General features: G+C 40.3%; 1 long non-coding RNA gene across 1 annotated transcript; it reads right to left on the minus strand.

Annotated features, from left to right (window-relative positions):
- Nucleotides 1-359: 359 nt before the first annotated feature.
- LOC129046356 (uncharacterized) lies at nt 360-10,963 on the minus strand. Its single transcript, XR_008507494.2, has 3 exons — nt 10,628-10,963; nt 9,479-9,660; nt 360-4,605 (listed from the first exon to the last, which is right to left on the minus strand). It is a non-coding gene; the product is annotated as an uncharacterized LOC129046356 (long non-coding RNA).
- Between the last annotated feature and the right edge of the window lie 3,824 nt (nt 10,964-14,787).

Raw genomic sequence — 14,787 nt, forward strand, 5'->3', positions numbered from 1 at the left:
AGAAATAATTTTTCATCTTTGAAATGTTGGCTTATTTCCTTAGTGAAATTATGCAATGTGACTCTGTTTTATCTTTTTCCTACCTTTGGAAAGGTAGGAAAATTGCTCAGCCTTTTTTTTTTTTTCCGCCGTCAGCAAGACACATTTCACACTCACATTGAATTCTGCTCAAGATGTGGTTAAAACCAGCCAGTAGTGTTAGTAGTTAAAAACAGTGTCTCATGTATATAATATTCATATGACTTAGAAGTATGGATTCACTTGGTGAGATATTATGCAGCCATTAAAATGATACTTTCAAAGGTAACATGATATCATGAAATGATGTAATCTTTAGTGGAAGTGGAGGACATAATTACATCTAATGTAATTATGATCATATTTAAAAATATATGTAGAGTATCTTTTTGACATTTTCTTTTTTCTTTATTTTCTTAATTTAAATTCAATTAACATATAAAGTATTACTGGTTTCAGAGGTAGAGTTCAGCGATTCATCAGTCTTATATGACACCCAGTGCTCATCACAACACATGCCCTCCTTAATGCCCATCACCCAGTTATCCCATCCCTCTACCCCGCCTCCCCTCCAGCAACTCTCAGTTTGTTTCCTATGATTAAGAGTCTCTCATGGTTTGTCTCCCTCTCTGTTTTCATCTTATTTTATTTTTTCCTCTCTTCCTCTATGATCCTCTGTTTTGTTTCTTAAATTCCACATGTGAGTGAGATCATATGATAATTGTCTTTCTCTGATTGACTTATTTCGCTTAGCATAATACTCTCTAGTTCCATCCACATCGTTGCAAATGGCAAGATTTCACTTTTTTTGATGGATGCACAGTATCTTTTGATGCAACAATTCTGCTTCCCAAACAGGTGTGCAAAGATAAATATGGAAGAATGGTCACTGCATTGTTTATAATAGCAAAAAGTTAGAAATAACAGATCTTGAGGTGCCTGGGTGGCTCAGTCGTTAAGAGTCTGCCTTCGGCTGAGGTCATGATCCCAGGGTCCTGGGATCGAGCCCTACATCAGGCTCCCTGCTCAGCGGGAAGCCTGCTTCTCCCTCTCCCACTCCCCCTGCTTGTGTTCCCTCTCTTGCTGTGTCTCTCTGTGTCAAATAAATAAATAAAATCTTAAAAAAAAAAAAAAGAAAGAAATCTTCATCAGTAGGGATTACGTAAAGTATGGAACATCCATGCAGTGGAATACTATATTGTCATTTTTAAAATGGAGTAGATACACATATCTGGACTCTGAAAGATGTTTAGATATATTATTATGAAAAAAAAGCAAATTGCTGAACAGAACATATAGTAGAAGCCATTTGGTAAAAATATCAAGTCAGCATATATAACAGATAACTATTAGATATTATATATCAACATTACATAATACATATAACATATAATGGGTATATAAGTTTGCTGTGTAATAGGTAATATTATCAAACTTTTCACAGTAATTATTTCTGTGACTATTGTGGGTTGTCATTATAAGAAATGTTAGTTTCTCCTTTATTCATTTCTGCATGTAAATTGTTTATAGTAAGCCTGCCAATTTATAATACATTATAATGTAATACATACAGTTTATGATACAAAATACATAAAATTTTGATATTGCAGAAAGACTGGAAGGAAATACACTAACATGATTACAATGCTTGTTTCTAACTGTGAGAACCATGAAAGATTTAAAAAAATTTTTTGTGCTGTAGGGGCGCCTGGGCGGCTCAGTCAGTTAAGCGTCTGCCTTTTGGTTCAGGTTATGATCCCAGGGTTCTGAGATCGACGAGGCCCTATCAGGCTCCCTGCTCAGTGGAGAGCCTGCTTCTCCTCATGCTCTCTCACGCGTATGCCCTCTCTCTCAAATAAAAAAATAAATCTTTAAAAAAATTTTTTGTGCTTTAATAACTCCATGTGTAATTCTTTTTTTTTTAAGAAGATTTTATTTATTTATCTGACAGAGAGAGAGAGAGAACAAGTAGGCAGAGAGACAGGCAGAGGGAGAGGGAGAAGCAGACTCCCTGCTGAGCAGGGAGCCCGACGTGGGGCTCGATCCCAGGACTCTGGGATCATGACCTGAGCCGAAGGCAGCCACTTAACCAGCTGAGCCACCCAGGCGCCCCTCCATGTATAATTCTTATCTCATGTATTAATGCTCTACTTTTGTAATTTAAAAAAAGGTAGAAAAAGAAGGCAGGGAGTCAGATAAGTAGTTGTTAAGGATTGGATTAGGTCATTTAAACACCTAAACATCTTCTAGCTTTAATTTACTCTCTTTAGTCACTGATAATGTTGCCTTTTCAGAATGCCAAAAGTGCAATTTGGTGGATCAGTTTCTTTAAGAAGGCCAAATTATGGGAGAAAAGGCATTAGAGATAAATGTATGAATTGCTTTTGCTGGAGGTTTCCACTGAATGTATTCTTACCAGTGTCCTAACCATACAAACTGCTGGAGTCCCTCACAGCAGAGGACACTCGCTCCTGGAGCACGGCTTCTCCATTTGTTTGTAAGGAGCCATCAGTGCATGTGACTACAAGCTAAAGTCAATTTTATTTTATTTATTTTATCTTTTTAAAGATTTTATTTATCTATTTATTTATTTGAGAGAGAGGGAGAGAGTGCGCATGAGCAGGGGGGAATGAGGAGAGGAAGAAGCAGAGTCCCCACTGAGCAGGGAGCCTGATGTGGGGGTCCATCCCATGACCCTGGGATCATGACCTGAGCTGAAGGCAGACGCTTAACTGAGCCACCCAGGCGCCCCTAGAGTCAATTTTAAACAAAAAGTGGCTTTGGCAAATTTCTAGAGCATTAGAGTCTTGAGGCGGTAAGTCCTTGAACCCTGTGATGTCAGCTTATTTCTCAGAAGAGCTCCTAGCTGAGATTTTCCCAGAAATCTGACCATCTGAGGCAAAGATGTAGACACCAGCTCTTTACCTTGAGGATTCCTTTTCTGGTAAACTCTCTTGTGGGCAAATTTTAATATGCCAAGAAAACTTCTGCAGCAGACTTCAGTTGCCCAGGGATTTGAATTCCATAAATCACAGTTCATAAACGGTACCACCCACAGGGGGCTCCTACTAGGACCCCTGTTTTCCCAGCACCTACAATTCTAACTGATTTTTTACCTTTCTAATAAGGGAGGGATGGGGAAGAGGGATCAATAATTGGCAGCCAGACCAAAATCCACAAGTTACCAACCAAGACCCAGCAGGTGGGATTTGCCACAAAACCAGAAAGACAACTAGATTTATGGCATTTGAGTCAGCAAATAGCAGTATCATTTTGCAAGGCGCTTGCCGCTGATGGAAAACCATTTCATCGATGGAAAATCGTCAAATGGCTTCAGTCCTTTGCTGCTGTTTTTAATTGGCAGGCCCTAAGTCTTTGTGGCATGAGTTGCCGAATACATAAATAAAGTCATTTCATGTCATAAAACCCTTTCAAATGCCAAAATTAGGAAAGGAGAGTTGATTCAAATGCTGCAGAGACAAAAAAAAAAAAAAATGTGTTTTTCCGGGACAAAGGAAAATGAGTGATTTAAGTTTGTGGCAGATTTTAGTCTCATTGCGCACCCACACAAATAATCTTTTTTAAAAATTCTATTCAGCACTTGGGTACAAGCACATAGTGTACCCAGGAAGTTCAAATGTCTATTATCATTATTAATACCCTTGTTTTTGTCACTCGCTCATTGCCAAATACAACAATGAATTAAGCCCAAGCTACTGCAGCAAAAGGGTCAGGAGCGTGAGTATCCTAGATAGAAGAGGCCAGGTCAGCTTTTCCGTTTCCTACAGGGCAGGTTCCTTCGCTCGTAAGGATGGCTTCTTGGAGTAGGCTAGCACAGTGAGTCATATTGACAGCTGTCTGATTTCACCGGGTGAAAGAGTTTCCGACATTTATTTCCTTGGTTATGTTGGAAACACTCCTAAGACAGTAGTTACCTGCTCAGCAGTCAAAATAAAAAGGGATCCCGAGGGATGCCGCTATCTCAGGGGCTGTGTTTTCACTCTGGAAATGCAGCCTCCGTCTGGGGTCAGGTGTGGTTTTGTGTTGTTTTCTCTGGGGGTTTTGCACAGAGTTCTCCGATCTTTGTGGGCACATCTCAGTCGGTTCTCAGACAGGAGACTCAAGCAGGGACGCTTCAGTCCCCGAGGTATGCAGCTTTCAGCTCAAGTGGCCAAAGGAATGTCCCAGCCAGGCATTTCTACCAGTGAGGCAAGCTAAGGGATTCTTTCTACTTTTTGGAACGTCACTGAGCTGTGGAAGGAAGAAATGAGTATGGTTTCCTTTTCTTCTTCTTTTTTTTAAAAGCTGAAACAGGAGCAGGATTGTAGCTGTCACAAGCTGACTAAATATTTTTTTACAACACCAAAGCTTTTAAAATCCTTGGAACCCTTGTGAGAACCAGTGTTTATGTTGGGACCTTTACATTAATTGGGAGGGGGGTATGTACGTGTGCAAGTTACGTGTGCACTGTTCTGGCCTCTCCCGCCACCGGGGCTCCACATCTGAGGAAGGGAAGGCGAGAAAATCATCCTAGCCACCGTCTGGAATAACTTCAGACTGCAGAGAAGCCGACTTCAGCTCAACAGCCTGAAAATGGACAAATGAGAATGAGGTTTGCAGCAAGCCCAAGAACACCCTTGACATTCAAACCACACACCCTAGCCTCCCTGACTACCAGACTCGTAATTCTACTCTGTGTCTCTGCTGGGGGAAGTTCCGTGCAGTGTCAGAATTCAGCCAGTAGGCCTCAAAACCCTGGGAGGATTCTATTTCTTTCTTTCTTTCTTTTTCTTTAAGATTTTATTTATTTGACAGAGAGAGACACAGCGAGAGAGGGAACACAAGCAGGGGGAGTGGGAGAGGGAGAAGCAGGCTTCCCGCGGAGCAGGGAGCCCTACCAGGACTCAATCCCAGGACCCTGGGATCATGACCTGAGCCGAAGGCAGACGCCCAACGACTGAGCCACCCAGGCGCCCCGGATTCTATTTCTTAAAGATAAGTCTAAGACCTAGTTGCAGTGGGTTGATTTCACTCTTCTCTCCTAACAGAAGCAACCAAATAAAAATATATAGAAAAATGGAGACTGTGTGGCTTGAAAAATTCACTTTAATCTGATTTATACCAGGGTGATTTAGCATTTATCCAGTAACTGGTTTTCAAGTTGAAACTTTTTTTTTAATGAATCTATGGATCAGTTCCCTGGAACATTCACCAGCTACTCTTTTGCCCTTATAAAATATTAGTCTTTAATAGGGTTGTTGAGCCAGTTTACGTGTGAGTTGACCCTGAGGAAATCTGAGTGTGACTGTCATGTCATGACCATAATTTAGAAAAAAAGACAAAAAGGTTTTCTTCCTATGGTTAATCTGTAGGGTTATCTTTTGTGTGGGAAATATCATTGGCTATTATTGTCAAAGTATAATTTTTTTAAAAAGATTTTATTTATTTATTTGACAGAGAGAGACCAAGCGAGAGAGGGAACACAAGCAGGGGGAGTGGGAGAGGGAGAAGCAGGCTTCCCGCGGAGCAGGGAGCCCAATACGGGGCTCGATCACGGGACCCTGGGATCATGACCTGAGCCGAAGGCAGACGCTTAATGACTGAGCCACCCATGCGCCCCATCAAAGTATAATTTTTAAACAGTGAAAAATGGCTCTTAATACAAACATTTAAGTGAGCACATGTTGACTATTCATTTACCTTGGTAACTGGGGCACCATCAAGATGGTCAAACTGGTTCAGAGGAGAATTCAAGAGACTGAGTATATGTGGTTTAGGAAAGAAAGAATCCAGGAACCAAATTGCTGTTAGGTGTTGTTTTGCTTTTTTTTTTATTAGATTTTTTTTAAACTTCATGGGATGCAACATGGTACAGCCATTCTGGAAGAGAGTTCAGCAGTTTCTCACAGGGCTAACCATACCCTTACCATGTGATCCAGCAATCACAAATGAGCTGAAAAGTCATGTCCCCACAAAAACCTACACACACATATTTATAGCAGCTTTTTTTTTTTTTAAGATTTTATTTATTTATTTGAGACAGAGTGTGCACACAGAGGGAGAAGCAGACTCTTCGCTGATCAGAGAGCCCTACATGGGGCCCGATGACCTGAGCTGAAGGCAGATGCTTAATCGGCTAAGGCACCCAGGTACCCGATAGAGCAGCTTAACTAAAAGGGCCCCAGGCTGGAAACCATCAAGATGTCCCACAACAGGTGAATGGAAAAATAAACGGATATATCCATACAATGGAGTATTAGTTAGCATGAAAAAGAAATGACACAAAAAGACAGGGGGGAACTTTAAATGCATATGACTAAGTGAAAGAAGCCAGTCTGGAAAGGCTATATACTCTATGATTCCAAACATAAGGCATTCTGGAAAAGGCAAAACCGTAGAGACAATAAAAAGATCAGTGCTTTGTGTACACACACACACACACACACTCACATTTTGTAAAAGCAGGAAGAAAATTGTGGAAGAATGCACACCTGAGGTATATGGTTATCTTCAGGAAGAGGAGTAAGACTAGAAATGAGGGAGGGCACAGATTAACTTTTTCCTCTCATATTTTTGCATTATATTATTCCTTGTGTATATACATATTAATTTAATAATTTAGGAGAACAACTCATAAATTAACAAAAACAAAAATTTTCTATATATTATCACAGAAAAAGATCAGTGGTTGCCAGGGATACATGGGAGGTGGGAAGGTTGAATCGGTGAAGCACAGGGGACGTTTAGGGCAGGGGAACTATTCTGTATGATACATGAATGGTGGATATGTGACACTATGCATTTGCTAAATTCCGCAGAATATACAACACAAAGAGTGAACCATAAGGTAAACTATGGGCTTTAGTTAAAAATAATGGATCAGGGGCGCCTGGGTGGCTCAGTCGTTAAGCGTCTGCCTTCGGCTCAGGTTATGATCCCAGGGTCCTGGAATCGAGCCCCGCATCAGGCTCTCTGTTCAAAAGGGAGCCTGCTTCTCCCTCTCCCACTCTGCCAGCTTGTGTTCCCTCTCTCACTGTCTCTCTCTGTCAAATAAATAAATAAAATCTTTTAAAAATAAATAAATAAATAAAAATAAAAATAATGGATCAGGGTACGCCTGGGTGGCTCAGTGGGTTAAGCATCTGCCTTCGGCTCAGGTCATGGTCCCAAGGGTTCAGGGATCAAGCCCCACATTGGGCTCCCTGCTCAGCGGGGAGTCTGTTTCTCCCCCTCCCTCTGCCTGCCGCTCCCTCCCCGCCTCCCCCGCTTGTGCTCTCTCTCTCTGTCAAATAAATAAATAAAATCTTTAAAAAAAAATAATGGATCAATACTGGCTCATCACTTGTAACAAATGTTGCCACTAAGCATGATATTATTAATAGGGGAAACAGTGGAGGTTGGGTCAAGGAGAGAGAGGATATACTGAACTGTCTGTAATATCTGTTCAATTTATCTGTAAACCTAAAACTGCCAGAAAGTAAAGTCTATTAATTTCAAAAAACCTGTTGAATGCCCTCTAGGATAACAAAACCATAATTTTTGAGATTCTTTTTTCCACCCAACAGAAATTGTTTACAACTCTACTCTAGAAAAATCATTTGCCACTTATCAATCTTCTACAAGTTTATGTCTGATTTCACAGACCATGGGCCCTAAGCAATAACAAATAGTAAGTTAAGCAAAGGTGCCTTTCCCTAGAGAAGTATAAAATATGTGGGTTGGCCTGTTAGACAATGCCAGGATGACACTGAAGGGACAGATGCACAGTCATCCTTTTGCCATATTTTAAGTATCAAATATTTTTTCTTAATATTATAACATGTCATTTGCTAAACAATTTTACCACACTCTTGGTTAATCTTGCAAATAAATTTCCGAATTAAGAGCTAGCTCCTTGTATCAGCCAGAGCCCAGTCAGGAGTCAGAAACCATACCAATCATTTTAATAAATGATTAATTTATCTAATAAATAACTTAAATACATAAATAATTTGCCAATTATTTAATATAAAGAATTGTTTAGCAAGTGCTGGAAAACCAGAAACACAGAAAGAGAACATGAAGATATCAACTTCAGGAAGTGATCATCACAGAAGTAGTAATTTCAGGACTGGAGGAACAAAGGGTAGAACCCGGAATATTAAAATTTAGAAGCTCAGGAAGCAGAGACTGAAGGCCTAAGGAGGCCTCTGGAACTCGGAGGAGAGACCCAGAATTACTGGGAGCCAGATCTCTGAAGTGGGGTGTGGTTGGAGGGTATGGTATCATTGAGGGGTGCAATGAAGCCAGTTGTGGGAATGTGGACCCCTTGCAGACTGGAATTAACTGTGGCTACTAGAAGGGACTGCCACTGTCGGGCTGAAGGGCTGTTTGCAGGGTGACATTGACGACATTGGTAGGAACAGGAAACAAACGGGAAGGAGCAAGTGGGTTGTTCCCTAGCGCCTCCTATTGGCAGAACCTATGAAGCGCAAACTGGCAAAAGAGAATTGTGCTTTGCATCACAAAGCAGTGACCAGAAGCCTGCGTTTGAAGCTGGGACAAATGCGTAACAACCAGCACACTGCTCTAACTGGAACACTTGAAATTTATACCTTTGCTGTTATGGAAAAGCATGGGTTTGGGGGACAGACAGACCTGGTTTTCAATCGTAATTCAAATATGTGCTAGTATGTTACTCTAGGCAGATACTCTATTGCCTTTCATTTCTCTAAGGCTTGGTTTCCTTATATGAAAACAGAGACAGGAATACCTATCTCACGGGGCTTTTGTGAAGATTAAATAAGGTCAGGTATATAAATTACCTAGGGTGGTGGCAGAGCCAGGCAAACTCAGGCAGTGGGACTTAATCTATTAATCACTGTATACATTGGCTTTCCAATCTATGTGGAAAACTACCTGATTGGTCAAAACACAATACAGTTTGGGTGGGTGGAGGGGAAGTGTATGTGGTTATTAAAAGGCAACATAAGGATTCCTTATGGTGATAGCACTGCGTGTATCTTGACTGTGTGGCAAGTACACAAAACTATATAGATGGCAATGTGGTGTAAGTAAGCATACACACAAGTAACACTAGGGAAATATAAGTAAGATCGCTGGATTGTATCAATGTCGATATCCCAATTTGTATTACAGTTTTAGAAATTGTTACCATTGAAGGAAACAGGGCAAAGCGTACAAGGGATCTCACTATATTATTACTTACAACTGCATGTGGATCTATAATAACCTCAATTAAAATTTCAATTAAAAATAGTAATATTATTTGTTATTGATGCTGAGACTACCTTCTTTGATGCCCTTACATTAACTGCAAGAAGAGGAAAATATCAACTAGGGATATGTTCATGTCACACTGAACATTTTAAACCATGTTTCTAGGAACACAAAAATGAATAGTTTAAGGTTTTGATGACAATGGATTTAACTTTATAAACATAAGTAAAAGCTATATTACCTCCAAATGATATTTTGAGGGTGGCTCAGTTGGTTGGGCGACTGCCTTCAGCTCAGGTCATGATCCTGGAGTCCTGGGATTGAGCCCTGCATTGGGCTTCCTGCTCAGCAGAGAGTCGGCTTCTCCCTCTGATCCTCCCCCTCTCATGCTCTCTCTCTCTCTCTCTCTCAAATAAATAAAATCTTTGAAAAAAAAAAGATATTTTGAGTCTATATAACTTAATAAATCAGATATTCTGAAAGGTTTAGGACAATATCCCAAAAGATAAATGCCAAGCTTGAAGTGACACACACCGTTTAGTCTCTGACCCCATTACCCCATAACTGAAAGTGAAACATAGCAAAAAAGGGCTCCAGATTACCAAAAGAGTTCTTTTTGGCCCAAATCATCCAGAGATTTCACCTAAATTCTTCCCTTCAGCTTGGGTTTGGACACAGTCCGTAAGCTAAGCTTTAATCATCATTCCAAATGTCAAGACGAAGTGACATTTCAAAGAAGTCATCTGGTTTCACAGATTAAAAGAACAACAACAACTTTTAAAAGGTATATGTCAAAAAGATCTTGCCAAACAGCTGAAGTAACAAATGAAATCTAGCTGGTTTTCCACAGAGATTTATCATCTCTATTGGTGCGTTTGTTCTTAAGCAAGATGTCTGGCTGTTGTTTGGTTTTGGGGTATCTGCTGTGCGACTGTGGTTGAAACAATCAGTTGTTCTGAATCGGCTCCCTTTTCTCTAAGGCTCTCCTGTGATTAAAAACATATCTGAACGAATTTCTGTGCCTCTACCAGGCTTACTAGCTCAAGAAGTGACTGAGTAATAAAAACACAGGGCAGGTTTTTATAACAAAACAAAAACAGCATTATCCTGAGAACACATTACACATCTCACTGTGCCAGATGGTGATGTTGCTTCTGCCTTTCCTTTCAACTTGGAACATCTCTCTCATCATTAAAACTGTCAGAAGCCAGAGAGGGGAAGAATGGAGATAAATCCCTTTCTTGTTGGTTTCAGATCACCTCCCCATCTCATTTCATAGTAAACCGCAAACTTATGATAAATCATGCTATTTATACCACATAATTCTACCACGGAAATAGTCAATCTCTCAGATAAAAATGGCCACCACAAAGGGGGAAAAAAAACCCACCTCTTTTATGGGGGTTGTTGAATTAGCAACTTGTTTTGAACTCTAAACAATGGCATACTATTATTGTGCTCTGAACAGAGTGGGTGTTCCACAAATTCTTGTTAATTATCTGTGATAAGAAGTGAGAAGAAAAAAAATTCACACATGAGACTATCCCAGTTGGAATCCGATGAAGACAAGTGGCTTAAACAAAACCCAACCCTCTTCTTTGAAAATATGTTTCTAGGGCGCCTGGGTGGCTCAGTTGGTTAAGCGACTGCCTTCGGCTCAGGTCATGATCCTGGAGTCCCTGGATCGAGTCCCGCATCGGGCTCCCTGCTCGGCAGGGAGTCTGCTTCTCCCTCTGACCCTCCTCCCTCTCATGCTCTCTCTCTATCTCATTCTCACTCTCAAATAAATAAAATCTTTAAAAAAAAAAAAAAAGAAAATATGTTTCTATTATTGCTTTCATTTTAATTAAAAATCTTCTGTCTGTACAGCAAGAGCTATGAATTATATCTTAGAATTTTCCAAGATACCTTAAAATTGTCATAAGAGGTCAAACCACCAAAAAAGACAACGGAGTGAATTGAACAGGGGAGGAAACTGCATGCATGTCTGGGCTTCTTCCTTTCAGGCTCCCACAAGCTCTATGGAGCAGAAGCTGCCAATGGAGTACAAAGGTCTGCCCTTTGCTGCAAATAACTGTGCTATTCTTCTTTTTTTTTTTTTTTTAAAGATTTATTTATTTGACAGAGAGACACAGCGAGAGAGGGAACACAAGCAGGGGGAGTGGGAGAGGGAGAAGCAGGCTTCCCACTGAACAGGGAGCCCGATGTGGGGCTCGATCCCAGGACCCTGGGATTATGACCCGAGCCGAAGGCAGACGCTTAACGACTGAGCCACCCAATAACTGTGCTATTCTGAGGACATCAAGGCCTCTATAAGGCAGTGAAGCCAGTGCATTTGTGAGCTGAACTCAGTTATAAAGAATTTCAGATTCTAGCAAGGGACTTTCTAGTGGACCATGCTAAATCAGGATGAAATCAGAATTAGATTAATGCCTTTATATAGCGGTATGTCCTGAGAAGGGACAGAAAGCAGGAATTCATGGTGTCCCCTTTCTGATTTGGAACCCCAGAGAGCAGTTAGTTTGGTCCTGATCCAAGCACACGAATTTCCTTCTACTCTTAGTCAACTGTGTTACCAGTGACAGTTGTTAGGATGGGTAGAAAGGAGGCAAAAATTCATGCATACCCATCACTCCTGGAAAACCAAGTATAAGCCCTTTTCTGTAAAAGACAGAATTTTAACTAATAATCGGACAATTCAAGCAAAACTATCTCAAAATAACCTTTCTTCTGCCACTGTGATCATAGCATTCTGGGCCATGCCAGGATATTAAAGTTGGTGGGGGCAATGCTGTTCTAATTATTTATGTAGTCTGCTCATCCCCTGACATCCTCATTTTTGCTGATGGTACAATGACATTCCTATAATCCAGCCTTGAAACCTCAAAGATTCACCTTAAACTCTTCCCTTGCTTGCCACGTGTAATTAACCAATACAATCAACATATTCTGTTTTTTAACATTCTAGCCACTGCCCTCTGAAAATTTATCTTCTAACACCTTCTCATGTCATTCGTTTGCTCAAAAGCTTTCAGTGGCAAACACCTCTGGATTATTAAATAAAAGTCTAAATTCAACCAAGCATCCACAGACTATAAAAATCTGGCCTGGAGCTGTTCTTCCAATCTTATCTCCTTACATGAATTATACATTCCTCCCAAATGAGTCTATTGATTGTCCCTAAAACATGTGACCCCTTCCTATTTCCTTTGCTTTTCCAAGGCTGCGTCCCCTGCCTGGAATGCCCTCCCTTGCCAGTATGAATCACACACCCTGGAGTTCTCAATTTCTTGTGTGGAGAGCTTTTGCCTTCCCGGTAAATGTTCTGCTCACTACTGGACTGCTTCTGCAACCCATGTACTTGGTTTCGAAGAGCTTCTCTCTTAGGCTTAACTTCTTTTTAAAGCTTTGTTATTTGAAACTGGCAGAAAATTATGGAATCCAGGCTGTAGTCTGTTATTGATCCTCAATCCACTGATCTATACATTGTGGAACCTGGTGAACTCTATATGATAAATGGCTTCTACATATGATAAAATTTTATCCTAGTGAAAAATACTCAGATATGGAATATTTTTGTCAAAAGGAGTGTAAGAGACTCTCTTGAACCTTGGTGTTCAAAGTGAGGTCCACAAACCAGCAGAACTGTCTCACCCAGGAGCTTGTTAGAAATGTACAAGCTTAGATGCTACCCTGACCTATTGATTAGAATCTGCATTTTAACAAGGTTCCTCGGGGGATTTGTGTGCACAGTGAAATCTGAGAAGCATGAGGATCTTGAGATCCTACCTGGAGATCCAAATTGTTTGCGTGGCAAGATAAAAAGAAAGAGGCAGGGTAACATAATGGAAATTATTCTGGAATAGGAACCAGAAGTTGTGTGTTTCATGTCATTTACCATTTGTGGCCCTGGAAAAATCACTTAACCATTTGGGGCCTTCCTTTCTGATCTTTCCAGTGGGAATAATCTCTCCCTGTTGTTTCATGGGGGTGGTTGTGAGATTTGAAAAAAAAAAAAATGTGGAAGTGATTTTAAAAACATGTTGCGCGGCACCTGGCTGGCTCAGTTGGAAGAACATATGACTCTTGATCTCAGGGTTGTGAGTTCAAGCCCCACATTGGGTGTAGGGATTACTTAAAAATAAAAATCTTAAAAAAAACCCAAACCATGTAAGGTTTACACATATTAAAAATTTTTTTTTTTTTTTTTTTTAAATATATTTTCTCAGGGGACACCTAGGTGGCTCAGTTGGTTAAGTGTCTGCCTTCGGCTCAGGTCATGATCCCAGAGTTATGGGATTGAGTCCCGCATCGGGCTCCCTGCTCAGCGGGGAGCCTGCTTCTCCCTCTGCCTGCCATGCTCTCTCTCTCTCTCCCTCTCTGACAAATAAATAAATAAATAAATAAATAAATAAATAAATAAATAAATAAATAAATAAAATCTTAAAAAAATACATCCTTTCTCAGGATCACACAGCTGATTTGTGGCAGAGCAGGAACCGCAGCCCAGCTCTCCTGACTTCTAGTCCAATTCACCGTGAGGGAGGCCCCTGTCCGCACAAGTTTAGGAAGGCCCTTGGCACTGCAAGAGGCAGCTCGAACAATCTTTGGAGAAAGGAATTTGGTAATAGGTTTCAAGAGTGTTTCAGTGTGTTAATACCCCACAACCCAGTAGTTTCTTTACTAGAAATCTAGCTTAAGGAAAGAACTGAAGAATTTTAAGTAATTATGTTCACTGCAGATTTACTTATAATAGAAAAAAAACCAAAAACGGCAAACAGCTGGAAAGTCCAATAGGGAATCGTTAAATTACAAGTCATCATAGGATAGTACATCATGCAGCTAGGAAAATTTTAAGGACAACAGAAGATGTTTGATACAACATTAAACCAAAAAAAGAGGCAAATCATAAAATTATCATAAAATTATATATTAAGTAGGATCTCAACTATGTTAAAAAAAATGTGTGTGTGAGGGGGGAAAGACTGCAAGGAAACAGGAAAATATTAACAGTGCTTATTTTGGGGCAGCAGCTTTTTGTTCTGCCCTTCAGTTTTTTCGAATGATATTGACTGATTTTGATCAGGGTCCACAGGAATGCCTAAAACGGATTAGGAAAAGTGATAGTTTCTATAACCATTTGTACAGTGGAAGTGAATTTGTATCTGTTAGTAGTTGCATTTACTTTTTAAATAACTTCTCTCTCATTTTGAGTAGGGGATATGCACACAAGGTAAAAAAAAAAAAAAAAAAAATATATATATATATATTAGTCCCAGTAGTACAGTTAGGTGCACAATATAGCAAACCTCCCTCCTATTCCATCCCCCAGAGCAACTCCCCTCCCTGGAGCAACCACTGGATCAGTTTCTTCTGTTTGCTTCCAAAGACAAAGGCATTTCTCTGAAAAGGTAACACTATAAACTACTCTGTACCTCTGTTTCTTTCTTTTTTTAATTAATTTTTTTAAACTTTTAAAAACATTTTATTTATCCATTCGAGAGAGAGCACAAGCGGGAGAGAGGGGCAGAGGCAGACGCAGGCTCCCCA

The sequence above is a fragment of the Mirounga angustirostris genome, unplaced genomic scaffold (assembly GCF_029215605.1).
Source record: "Mirounga angustirostris isolate CCGP_5_RB_7025 unplaced genomic scaffold, mMirAng1.0.hap1 SCAF_7, whole genome shotgun sequence".
NCBI classification, from domain to species: Eukaryota; Metazoa; Chordata; class Mammalia; order Carnivora; family Phocidae; genus Mirounga; species Mirounga angustirostris.